This window comes from Mesoplodon bidens, assembly GCF_964165515.1.
Source record: "Mesoplodon bidens genome assembly, chromosome: 2".
NCBI lineage: Eukaryota > Metazoa > Chordata > Mammalia > Artiodactyla > Ziphiidae > Mesoplodon > Mesoplodon bidens.
Window position 1 is genome coordinate 28,276,340 of NC_138177.1, and position 13,939 is coordinate 28,290,278.

A 13,939-nucleotide genomic window follows, 5' to 3' on the forward strand; every position below is an offset into this window, starting at 1 on the left:
TGATCGGTTCCAAAAGAAATTTGGCTTTGCTTTTGTGAAGTTCAGCATGATATAGTGTGAATGTTTCATAGCTCACTATTTTTAGGAATGTTTTTATTTGTTTAGATGTTCTAAGAATATGAAGCAGAACCTCCCTATCTTAGAACAGACTCATTGCAAGTAAGCAGCCTCTCTGAAAATGTTGTAAATGTAAAAATTCCGAGGCAAATATGACATACTCCTAGTCTGCTCTGTTTCTGGAGACTTAACAGAATCAAAGAAAGTCCTGACAAGGCAAAATAAACTATAAAGTTTATGAGTGGTGGGAGCAAGGAAGAGAATAGAGACCATACGAGGACAAACCATGTAAAAGGGGGTCTCTTCAAAAGCTTGACAGCATACTCTTTTGGTGAGGCTCAAGGGAAGCATTCACTTCCATACCTTGCTGGTGTGGATGTGAAACAGTACCCCACTTATAGAAAGGAATTCAGCAATATCTAGCAAAACTACACATGCATTTATTCTTTGACCAAGCAATCCAATTTCTAGGAATTTGTGGTGAAGATACACTCCAACAATATAAATATATATATGCACAAGATTATTCATTATACTCTACTTTTAGTAATAAAATATTGGGAACAATCTAAATGGACAAAATAGGAGATATTGAATAAACTATGGACCCTCTGTACAGTGGAGTGCTATTCAATTACATTGTTAATTTTAAAAAATCATGGTGCTTATTTTATTTTATATTTAAAAAAAATTTTTTTACAACTTTATTGGAGTATAATTGCTTCACAATGGTGTGTTAGTTTCTGCTTTATAACAAAATGAATCAGTTATACATATACATCTGTTCCCATATCCCTTCCCTCTTGCATCTCCCTCCCTCCCACTCAAGGTGCTTATTTTAAAATAAACAGATGCATACCTTATTTATCTTATTTCCCTTTTTTTAATACTAAAGGAAGCATACTATATAATCCTTGAGTATGCTACCTTTAGTATAAAAATAGGGAAATTAAGTAACTATGTATGCATCTGCTTATTTTGCAATAATAAGCACAAGAAGGATAAATCAGAAATTAATGAATTTGATTTTCTCCTGGTGTTAGTGGGAATAGGGTGGAAGAGAATGCAGCTTCTTTGGCTATATAATTATATATTGTTTTGACTCTTGAGCTATATTCGTGTTTACACACTAAAGTAAAAATAAAATAAAATAAAAAATAAAAATAAACTAACATGAGTAGAAAAAACAAAAATGTAAAATTGAATGCAAACAGGAAATAATTGACCCTAACGGTATTGATAACATAAACTCAGAGGAGAAAAAAAGAGCCAATCCAAGTACCAGTGGAGCATAGTACTCTAACTGTACATGCTCAGCAGATATATTCTAAGGACAAAAAGAAATGCCAAACATTTCTTGAATGTTAGCTTGTAGGGTTTTATTGGTAGTGAAATTGATATACTAATCCTGAAATTGTTTTTCATGTGTTATAGGATTGAGTAAATGAATAAATATATTGATGTTATTGGGAACTAAGATCATCAGTATGGGAAAAGGGAAATTAAAATATGGGTTTGACAACCCTTATATGGTGAGATATCCATATAAGCTCATTACTTAAGAAAATATATCTCCTAGCTCTGTCTGACAGGGCCTAGATTCAGTGGCAATCCTAGTAGAAATAGGCACACCTATTGTCAGAACTTAATTTCTCATTACTATTCTCCACTAAAAGGACAAAGGTCTCCTTGGGGAAATGACTGACCCCAGGTCTGGAGCAGGAAAAGCACAAAGTGAGCCTGGAATTTCTTGCTGTGCCAGAAATAAGCAAATGCGCAAAAACTTATGGGAACATATCTAAAGGACATATGGGGTAGCTTGAAATAATCCTCACTGGCCAAATATGGGGCAATTTGAACATGAGAAAGAATATTGAGAATAATGAATTATAACATGTTGATTACAAAAGAATCCATGAGCCCATAGAGAAAGAAGGAAGGGGAAGCCCTTATTTACAGAAGAATATCAAAATAAATAAAGAGGAAGTGACAGAACAGGAGAAAATTGTTTTCCAAAAATGATTGTAATAGTCAATTCAGGCAAGTATTATTTTTAAGCATTTTGAATACATATAAAAAACTTTTTTTCATAAAAAATAGGTTATGCTACATACCAGGGTTTTTTTGGTTTTTGTTTTTTTTGATGGGGAACCTTATTATTATATCTATTGATAGATCTGGTTGACCACATTTTTACCTATTGATTGACAATCAGACATTATGTGCCTCTTGACGTGATACAGTAGGAAATATACAGAATCATGTATGAAATATCCTTGCCTAGATAAATGAACCTGAATCTATAGCAAACGTCTAAATCTGTCAGTTTATAGGAAATACAATCCCATACTCATTAAAGTGATAAAACTTGGTAAGTCTGACCTTAGCAAGTTTGGTGAAGATGTGGATCATTGGAAATTCACACCTAGCTGGTGGGAGTGCAAATTGGCTCAAGCAGTTTGAATTTGACAGTACTTAAATGATGGGAAAAAAATCACCTTCTTTCAGGCAAGTGTTGTTAATGGATGTATAATATTACTATTGGGTAAAGATGGTTGGAGAACAAGGTATTTATACAGTTTCAAGGTAACACCCTAAAGATAACTTATTCATTACAAGTGGGTAAAGATGCCTTTACAATGGAGAAATCTGACAGATACCACCTTAATCTAGTGATCAAACTTAATGTCACCAATAATATATCAAATTGAATCATGTGTTTCTTAATATGATACAAGTATCATACTAAGAAAGGATACAAATCATCAATGTGGTATTCTTCTGTGTTGAGCAGTACCCAAGGTAAAGGAGAGCTTTAGTACTTACTTTCCAGGGTTGTTGGTTTTAATCCATTTTGAGGATCTTAGATTCTGTATTTTCTTGTCAGTTCAGTAATTAATTTAAGAAAATGGCTTTTATATTTTATTCAATATCTTGGTTGTTTTAATGCAGAGAGTCTTTCAAGGTTCCTAACTCATCAAATTGCCAGGAATGGAAAACAGCATGGTTTCTTTTGAAAATATCTAACTCTGCACTTACTTATGTGTGCCACTTAGATTAATAGAGCCCTTTTGCCTAGTAATGTGGTACCATGTGGGAAGGGCTATAAAAAATGTTTATACCCTTTTATTCAATAATATGGCTCTTGAGAATTTATTCTAAGGAAATAATTTAACAGTAACAAAATGCTTAGCCCAAAACATAATTTGATTTGGACAACCAAATACTGGAAACAACCTAAATGTCCATGGGGAAAATCACTTACTCTGCAACCACTAAAATGCTCATTATGAAGATTGTGATAACATGGAAGATGGTTCTGATGCTAAATTTTAAAAGTGAACATAAAATTTGCATACATGTCGATTGCAAATTCTAGGAAAATGTATGCACGTAATAAGACAGTACACCAGAGATAGCTGTGTTAGATTGGTGGAATTTTTGATTTTGCTGTTTTAATTTTTTCTTTAACACTTGATGCATCATTTTAATTTTAATATGCAAAGGAATCTGCCACTCGTCTTTGCCACTTCAAGATGAAAAGAGACATGTTTGACTATTCTGTTCTTACTGGAGTCTTGACATATAAAGTACATTGACATGAATGTACAAAGTCTTGTACATTCCTGACATGTAAGATGGGCATAATAAGTCCAGTTTAGATTAGATAATATTAAAGAATCTAGTCCAGTAATTGGCACGTAGAAGCTAGTTAATAAATGGTCATTGAGGTTTTTCTCTCATACTTAATCATAGTCAGGTGAGGGGTGGGAGGAATAAGTGCTCCCCTAGAGGTCCAGTGTTGAGTTGGCAGCATCAATCCCTGCGAGAGAAGATCTTAGGAAGGATGGTGGTTCCAGAGCAGACAGCAAGGTGAGAATTCAGGAGCAGATACCTATGTAAGAAATAACTGTCTACCAACCTTTTCCCATGCAAGGTACCCCTTTCCACTGTACTTTGCTTACTCTTACATGAATGAAGGCAGGGGAAAGGAAGCCAAGTTTACTCTTAACTATTCACCGTGCTGTTTAACCTGCCTCAGTCTTTCTTGTGAGCTCAAACTGGAATGTAGGTCTGAGTTTAAGTCCCTGTTTGGCCACTTACAATGTGACCCTGGGCAAGACACTTGTGTTCTCTGAAACGCAGTTTCTTCATGTTTTAAATGTGGATATTAATCCACACCCCACTTGTCTTTCAAGTGTTTTGTAAGGTCTCTAATCTAAACATAGACAAGTTTTTATTATCATTATGTTGGTAAACTATTTTGAAATATGATACCAGAAGTGTTTGGTTTAGCTCCACTGGCATGTTTCAGTTCAGAATATGGAATTAAAAGGCTTTATCCTCAAAAATGACTTCCATCCTACTTTTATATCCCCATTCTCTACCACCAAGCCCCTCAGGAAATGGAAAACTTTTCATGGTTAAAAATAAATCTTGTTGAGTGTTTGACATCCACATGTTCGAACCATATATTGAAAAACTGGATATATTTCTGTTGTCTATATAGAAATTGGGGACATATTGTTGAAGAGAGAGAGGACAACACATTTATCAGCAAATATTGCATCTTTTACAGAATGTCCCAGACAGTAGACAGTCCCTAGGGATTGGTGTCTACAAAGAGTATTAAGATGTGGATGAATGAGGCAGTCAAAATGGAGCTCCTACAAGTTTGCATGAGGACAGATGGATGGTCCAAATGAAAAGATAGGAGGTTGTGAAAAATTGGTGGGTGTAAAAATTGTTACAACGTATTCTGGAGGAAATTTTGTCAATAGTTATCAGCCTTTAACCCATTGGCCCAGCAATGCCATTTCTTTCTTCAGAAATATCCATGTAACTCCCTCTTGAGAGAGCACAGGAATCACAACTAACTGCTGAACAATCACTGACAGGAAGACACTGGAACTCACCAAAAAAGATACCCCACATCTAAAGACAAAGGAGAAGCCACAATGAGATGGTAGGAGGGGCGCAATCACAATAAAATCAAATCCCATAACTGCTAGGTGGGTGACTCACAAACTGGAGAACACTTATACCACAGAAGTCCACCCACTGGAGTGAAGGTTCTGAGCCCCATGTCAGGCTTCCCAACCTGGGGGTCCGGCAACGGGAGGAGGAATTCCTAGAGAATCAGACTTTGAAGGCTAGTGAGATTTGACTGCAGGACTTTGACAGGACTGGGGGAAACAGAGACTCCACTCTTGGCGGGCACACACAAAGTAGTGTGTGCATCAGGACCCAGGGGAAGGAGCAGTGATCCCATAGGAGACTGAACCAGACCTACCTGCTAGTGTCAGAGGGTCTCTTGCAGAGGCAAGGGTTGGCTGTGGCTCACCATGAGGACAAGGACACTGGTGGCAGAAGTTCTGGAAAGTACTCCTTTGCATGAGTCCTCCCAGAGTCCGCCATTAGCCCCACCAAAGAGCCGGGTAGGCTCCACTGTTGGGTCACCTCAGCCAAACAACAAACAGGGAGGGGACACAGCCCCACCCATCAGCAGACAAGTGGATTAAAGTTTTACTGAGCTCTGCCCACCAGAGCAACACCCAGCTCTACCCACAACCAGTCCCTCCCATCAGTGCACAATCCTCTTGGATAGCCTCATCCACCAGAGGGCAGAGAGCAGAAGCAAGAAGAACTACAATCCTGCAGGCTGTGGAAAAAAACCCACATTCACAGAAAGATAGACAAGATGAAAAGGCAGAGGGCTATGTACCAGATGAAGGAACAAGATAAAACCCCAGAAAAACAACTAAAGGAAGTGGAGATAGGCAACCTTCCAGAAAAAGAATTCAGAATGATAGTGAAGATGATACAGGACCTCAAAAAAGAATGGAGGCAAAAATCGAGAAGATGCAAGAAATGTTTAACAAACACCTAGAAGAATTCAAGAACAAACACCTAGAAGAATTAGAGAACAAAGAAACAGAGATAAACAATACAATAACTGAAATGAAAAATACACTAGAAGGAATCAATAGCAGAATAACTGAGGCAGAAGAATGGGTAAGTGACCTGGAAGACAGAAAGGTGGAATTCACTGCCGCAGAACAGAATAAAGAAAAAAGAATGAAAAGAAATGAAGACAGCCTAAGAGAACTCTGGGACAACATTAAACATAACAACATTCGCATTACAGGGGTCCCAGAAGGAGAAGAGAGAGAGAAAGGACCAGAGAAAATACTTGAAGAGATTAGAGTCGAAAACTTCCCTAACATGGGAAAGGAAATAGCCACCCAAGTCCAGGAAGCGCAGAGAGTCCCATACAGGATAAACCCAAGGAGAAACACACCGAGACACATAGTAATCAAATTGACAAAAATTAAAGACAAAGAAAAATTATTGAAAACAACAAGGGAAAAATGACAAATAACATACAAGGGAACTCCCATAAGGTTAACAGCTTATTTCTCAGCAGAAACTCTACAAGCCAGAAGGGAGTGGCATGACATATTTAAAGTGATGAAATGGAAGAACCTACAATGAAGATTACTCTACCTGGCAAGGATCTCATTCAGATTCGATGGAGAAATCAAAAGCTTTACAGACAAGCAAAAGCTAAGAGAATTCAGCACCACCAAACCAGCTCTACAACAAATGCTAAAGGATCTTCTCTAAGTGTGAAACACAAGAGAAGAAAAGGACCTACAAAAACAAACCCAAAACAATAAAGAAAATGGTAACAGGAACATACATATCCATAATTATCTTAAATGTGAATGGATTCAATGGTCCAACCAAAAGACACAGGCTTGCTGAATGGATACAAAAACAAGACCCATATATATGCTATCTACAAGAGACCCACTTCAGACCTAGGGACATATACAGACTGAAAGCAAAGGGATGGAAAAAGATATTCCCTGCAAATGGAAATCAAAAGAAAACTGGAGTAGCAATACTCAAATCAGACAAATTAGACTTTAAATAAAGACTATTACAAGAGACAAAAAGGACACTACATAGGGGATCAATCCAAGAAGAAGATATAACAATTGTAAATATATATGCACCCAACATAGGAGCACCTCAATACTTAAGGCAGCTGCTAACAGCTATAAAAGAGGAAATCTACAGTAACACAATAATAGTGGGGGACTTTAACACCTGACTTACACCAATGGACAGATCATCCAGACAGAAAATTAATAAGGAAACACAAGCTTTAAATTACACAATAGACCAGATAGATTTAATTGATATTTATAGGACATTCCATTCAAAAACAGTAGATCACACTTTCTTCTCAAGTGCTCATTGAACATTTTCCAGGATAGATCATATCTTGGGTCACAAATCAAGCCTTGGTAAATTTGAGAAAATTGAAATCTTCTCCGACCACAACGCTATGAGATTAGATATCAATAACAGGAAAAAAATCTGTAAAAAATACAAACACATGGAGGCTAAACAATACATTACTAAATAGCCAGGAGATCACTGAAGAAATCAAAAAGGAAATGAAAAAATACCTAGAGACAAATGCCAACAAAAACACAATGATCCAAAAACCTATGGGATTCAGCAAAAGCAGTTCTAAGAGGGAAGTTTATAGCAAGACAAGCCTACCTCAAGAAACAAGAAAAATTTCAAATAAACAATTTTACCTCACACCTAAAGGAACTAGAGAAAGAAGAACAAACAAAACCCAAAGTTAGTAGAAGGAAAGAAAGCATAAAGATCAGAACATAAATAAATGAAATAGAAACAGAAAACAATAGCAAAGATGAATAAAACTAAAAGCTGGTTCTTTGAGAAGATAAACAAGATTGATAAACCATTAGCCAGACTCATCAAGAAAAAGGGGGAGAGGACTCAAATCAATAAAATTAGAAATGAAAACGGAGAAGTTACAACAGACACTGCAGAAACACAAAGCATCCTAAGCGACTACTACAAGCAACTCTATGCCAATAAAATGGACAACCTGGAAGAAATGGACAAATTCTGAGAAAGGTATAACCTTCCAAGACTGAACCAGCAAGATATACAAAGTACGAACAGACCAATCACAAGTAATGAAATTGAAACTGTGATTTAAAATCTTCCAACAGGGCCTCCCTGGTGGCTCAGTGGTTGAGAGTCCGCCTGCTGATGCAGGGGACGCGGGTTCGTGCCCCGGTCCAGGAGGATCCCATATGCCACGGAGCGGCTGGGCCCGTGAGCCATGGCCGCTGAGCCTGCGTGTCTGGAGCCTGTGCTCCGCAACGGGAGAGGCCACAACAGTGAGAGGCCTGCATACCGCAAAAAAAAAAAAAAAATCTTCCAACAAACAAAAGTTCAGGACTGGATGGCTTCACAGGTGAATTCTATCAAACATTTAGAGAAGAGCTAACACCCATCCTTCTCAAACTCTTCAAAAAAATTGCAGAGGAAGGTATGCTCCCAAACTCATTCTATGAGGTCACCATCACCCTGATACCAAAACCAGACAAAAGATACTACAAAAAAAGAAAATTACAGACCAATATCACTGATGAATATAGATGCAAAAATCCTCAACAAAATACTAGCAAACAGAATCCAACAACACATTAAAAGGATCATACACCACGATCAAGTGTGATTTATCCCAGGGATGCAAGGATTCTTCAATATACACAAATCAATCAATGTGATACACCATATTAACAAATTGAAGAATAAAAACCATAAGATCATCTCAATAGGTGCAGAAAAAGCTTTTGACAAAATTCAATACCTATTTGTGATAAAAAGTCTCCAGAAAGTGGGCACAGAGGGATCCTACCTCAACATAATAAAGGCCATATACGACAAACCCACAGCAAACATCATTCTCAATGGTGAAAAACTGAAACCGTTTCCTCTAAGATCAGGAACAAGACAAGGATGTCCACTCTCACCACTAGTATTCAACATAGTTTTGGAAGTCCTAGCTACGGCAATCAGAGAAGGACAAGAAATAAAAGGAATACAAATTGGAAAAGAAGAAGTAAAACTGTCACTGTTTGCAGATGCCATGATACTATAGACAGAGAATCCTAAAGATGCCACCAGAAAACTACTAGAGCTAATCAATGAATTTGGTAAAGTTGCAGGATACAAAATTAATGCACAGAAATCTCTTGCATTCCTGTACACTAATGATGAAAAATCTGAAAGAGAAATTAAGGAAACACTCCCATTTACCATTGCAAGAAAAAGAATAAAATACCTAGGAATAAACCTACCTAGGGAGAAAAAAACCTGTATGCAGAAAACTATAAGCCACTGATGAAAGCAATTAAAGATGATACAAGCAAATGGAGAGATATACCATGTTCTTGGATTGGAAGAATCAGTATTGTGAAAAGGACTATACTACCCAAAGCAATCTACAGATTCAGTGCAATCCCTATCAAATTACCAATGGCATTTTTTACAGAACTAGAACAAAAAATCTTAAAAGTTGTATGGAGACACGAAAGACCCTGAATAGCCAAAGCAGTCTTGAGGGGAAAAAAAGAGCTGGAGGAATCAGACTCCCGGACTTCAGGCTATACTACAAAGCTACAGTAATCAAGACAGTATGGTACTGACACAAAAACAGAAATATAGATCAATGGAACAGGATAGAAAGCTGAGAGATAAACCCAAGCACCTATGGTCAACTAATCTATGACAAAGGAGGCAAGGATATACAGTGGAGAAAAGACAGTCTCTTCAATAAGTGGTGCTGAGAAAACTGGCCAGCTACATTTCAAAGAATGAAATTAGAACACTCCCTAACACCATACACAAAATAAATGCAAAATGGATTAGAGACCTAAATGTAAGACCAGACACTATAAAACTCTTAGAGGAAAACATAGGCAGAAGACTCTATGACAAAAATCACAGCAAGATCTTTTTTGACCCACCTCCTAGAGTAATGGAAATAAAACCAAAAATAAACAAATGGGACCTAATGAAAAGCTTTCTCACAGCAAAGGAAACCATAAACAAGATGAAAAGACAACCCTCAGTCTGGGAGAAAATATTTGCAAACTAAGCAACGGACAAAGGATTAATCTCCAAAATATATAAACAGCTCAGGCAGCTCAATATTGAAAAAACAAACAACCCAAATAAAAATGGGCAGAAGACCTAAATAGACATTTCTTCAAAGAAGACATACAGATGGCCAAGAAGCACATGAAAAGCTGCTCAACATCACTAATTATTAAAGAAATGTAAATCAAACCTACAATGAGGTATCACCTCACACCAGTTAGAATGGGCATCATCAGAAAATCTACAAACAACAAATGCTGCAGAGGATGTGGAGAAAAGGGAACCCTCTTGCACTGTTGGTGGGAATGTAAATTGATACAGCACTATGGAGAACAGTATGGAGGTTCCTTAGAAAACTAAAACTAGAATTACCATATGACCCAGCAATCCCACTACTGGGCATATACCCAGAGAAAACCATAATTCAAAAAGACACATGCACCCCGTGTTCATTGCAGCACTATTTACAATTGCCAGGACATGGAAGCAACCTAAATGCCCATTAACAGACGAATTGATAAAGAAGATGTGGTACATATATACAATGGAATATTACTCTGCCATAAAAAAGAATGAAATTGGGTCCTTTGTAGAGACGTGGATGGATCTAGAGACTGTTATACAGAGTGAAGGAGTCAGAAAGAGAAAAACAAATATCATATATTAAGTCATATATGTGGAACCTAGATAAATGGTACAGCTGAACAGGTTTGCAGGGCAGAAATAGAGACACAGATGTAGAGATCAAATATATGGACACCAAGGGGGGAAAGTGTCCAGGGGAAGTGGTAATGTGATAAATTGGGAGATTGGGATTAACACATATACACTAACATGTATAAAATGGATAACTAATAAGAACCTGCTGTAGGGCTTCCCTGGTGGCGCAGTGGTTGAGAGTCCACGTGCTGATGCAGGGGACACGGATTCTTGCCCCGGTCCGGGAAGATCCCACATGCCGCGGAGCAGCTGGGCCCGTGAGCCATGGCCGCTGAGCCTGCGCGTCCAGAGCCTGTGCTCCGCAACAGGAGAGGCCACAACAGTGAGAGGCCCGTGTACTGCAAAAAAAAAAAAAAAAAAAAAAAAAAAAAAAAGAACCTGCTGTATATAAAAAAAATTAAATTTAAAACTTCCAAAAAATAAAAAAGATATACATATAAAAATTTGCTCATTGCAGTACTATTAGTAACAGCAAAAAGAAAAAATCAGAAACAACCTAAACTATGGTACATATACATCATCAAAATACTATACCACCACTAAAAATGTTAATATAGACATACAATTTGGTGAACTTGGCTTACGTCTCCAGCAACTGACTTCTTAATGTTGCACCTAGAACTGGACTTACCCACTTCGTCTCTGACCTCACATGTTCAACACAAGTCTTGTCCTGCAAGGACAACACCTTATACCACATATCACAGAGTAGGACACAAGTTCTCTGTGGGCAAGCAGATCCCAAAGAGAAGGGAGGGAGGGACTGAAACACTGTGGGGTCAACTCCTTCTCCTGCTCTCTCCAGTGTAAGGAGGTGGACAGTTGCTGAAAGAATTACTCCAGTGAACCTCTCATCATAATAATACAATAGCCTTTTGCCTGCATCTCTAGTGTAGCACTCATTTCATGCCCTTTCAAGAACAATATCCATTTCATCTATTTTCTACAGCAATTAGCACAGTGGCTGATACAAGGAAAAAAGGCTCCATAACAGCTGGGTGAATTAACTAATCAAAACCATTGGAGATGGGACTAGCAGGCCTCATAGAAAGAAAACTATAGCCAAATATTGACATCATCCTGAAAGCAGATTTAGTATATGCAGATAGCATGTACTTAGAATGTAGGAAATGTGGGTTTTATGATCAGTAAGAAAACATCTTTGTATTATCTTACCCAACCACATTATCAGTTCCACATGTCACTGAACCTTTTTTTCTTTTTCTTTCTTCTTTTTTTTTTTTTGCTGTACGCAATCTTTCTGTTCTTCAGATTGAGTAATGCTTATTTAGCTAACTTGAAGTTCAATAATTCTATTTGGTCATCACCAATCTACCGTTAAGTCCACCCAGTGAATTTTAAAATTTTAGACACTATATTTTTTAGTTCTAGAATTTCCACACTTTTATGTAGTTTCCATTTCTCTGCTGAGATTTCCTATTTGAACATTAATTATGACCATATTTTCATTTACATTTTTGAGCATAATTATAATAGCTGATCTAAAATCTTTGTCTCAGTTTCCAACACCTGAGTTATTTGGGGGTCAGTCTCTATTACATTGCCTTTTTTAAAAGTGTGGGTCACATTTTCTTGTTTATTTATATGTATAATAATTTTTTGTTGCCACCTGGACATTTTGAACTGCTCATTGTGGAGTTGCTGGAATCCCTGAAGATTATGGAGTATTTTTTCTACCAGGCAGGTAACTCAACTGAACTCAAACTCCAAACTCTAACTCCTTCATAATGGACAGCAGCAGAAATCTTTGTTCAATTCTTTGAGCCTTAGCCATATGCTTGACCTCTACCATCCACACAGCAGTTCATGAGCAGCTAGAGATTTGGGCACATTATATACACAATTTGGGACTCCCTTTCCCTGGAGTTCTCCTTTTCTAGATTTTTTCCCTCTAGCTGCTATGGTTGCCCTGAACTTTGCCTTCTGACTCTTCAGGTCAGTAAGATTTTGGATTTTCTATCTAAGTTTTAGCCTTGTCTGAGGCAAAAATTTGACAAAAATGGGAAAAATTTTCATCTTGGTGCTATTCCCTTCTTCCAAGTGTAGATGACCCCCCTCCCCAATGTCTACCTGCTTTGGGTTGCTCTCTGGAGTCCAGAGTTTATGCTTGTTTTCTCTTGGAGAGTTGGTTTGATAGGGACTACTTCCCTGTAACTGGAAGTTGGAATCTTCCAGATATAATTGGCCTCTGAACAGCATTCTTCTCTGGAAAAGACTTTTAGCTACTTCCTGTGTACCTCCTTATTTTCCATTTTTCTCAGCCATAATCTTTTTATTTCCTTACTTCTTAGGTATTTTTTCTGCTTGAAGATTCAGTGATTGTTATCATGTCCTCCATATTGTTAAGTATAATGCCCCCCCTTGTATTTATAAAAAGGAATATGTATTGTTGTTTATTAGTGAAAATGATATAATAATAAAAGTACAGGTCTTTGCAGCCAGGGAATCAAGGTTAACATCTCAGATTCTCACTTATTAGCTGAATGACCTTGACAAACTCATTTATTCTGGACAAAAACCAGTTTTCTAATTTGTAGAATAAAGTTAATAACACCTATTTTACGGATTGCTGTGAGGACAAGAAATAGCTAACATAGCCTGGCCTGGTATCTGGCACAAAATAGGTGCTCAGAAAATAGTAGCAATAGCATTTTTAAAAATAGGGTTTATTTTTAGAGCAGTTTTAGGTTCATAGGAAATTTGAGCAGCATGTACAGAGCTCCCATATAACTCCTTACCCCTCCTCATGCATAGCCTACCCCATTATCCACAGGCCCCACCACTCAGGGGTACATTTGTTACAACTGATGACCCTGCATTGACACATCATTATCACCCAAAGTCCATAATTTACCTTAGAGTTCGCTCTTGGTGTCATACAATCTATGGGTTTGGATAAATTTCTAATGAGAATGGACTTGAGGATACGGGGAGGGGGAAGGGTAAGCTGGGAGAAAGTGAGAGAGTGGCATGGACATATATACACTACCAAACGTAAAATAGATAGCAAGTGGGAAGCAGCCGCATAGCACAGGGAGATGAGCTCGGTGCTTTGTGACCACCTAGAGGGGTGGGATAGGGAGGGTGGGATAGGGAGGGTGGGAGGGAGGGAGACGCAAGAGGGAAGAGATATGGGGAC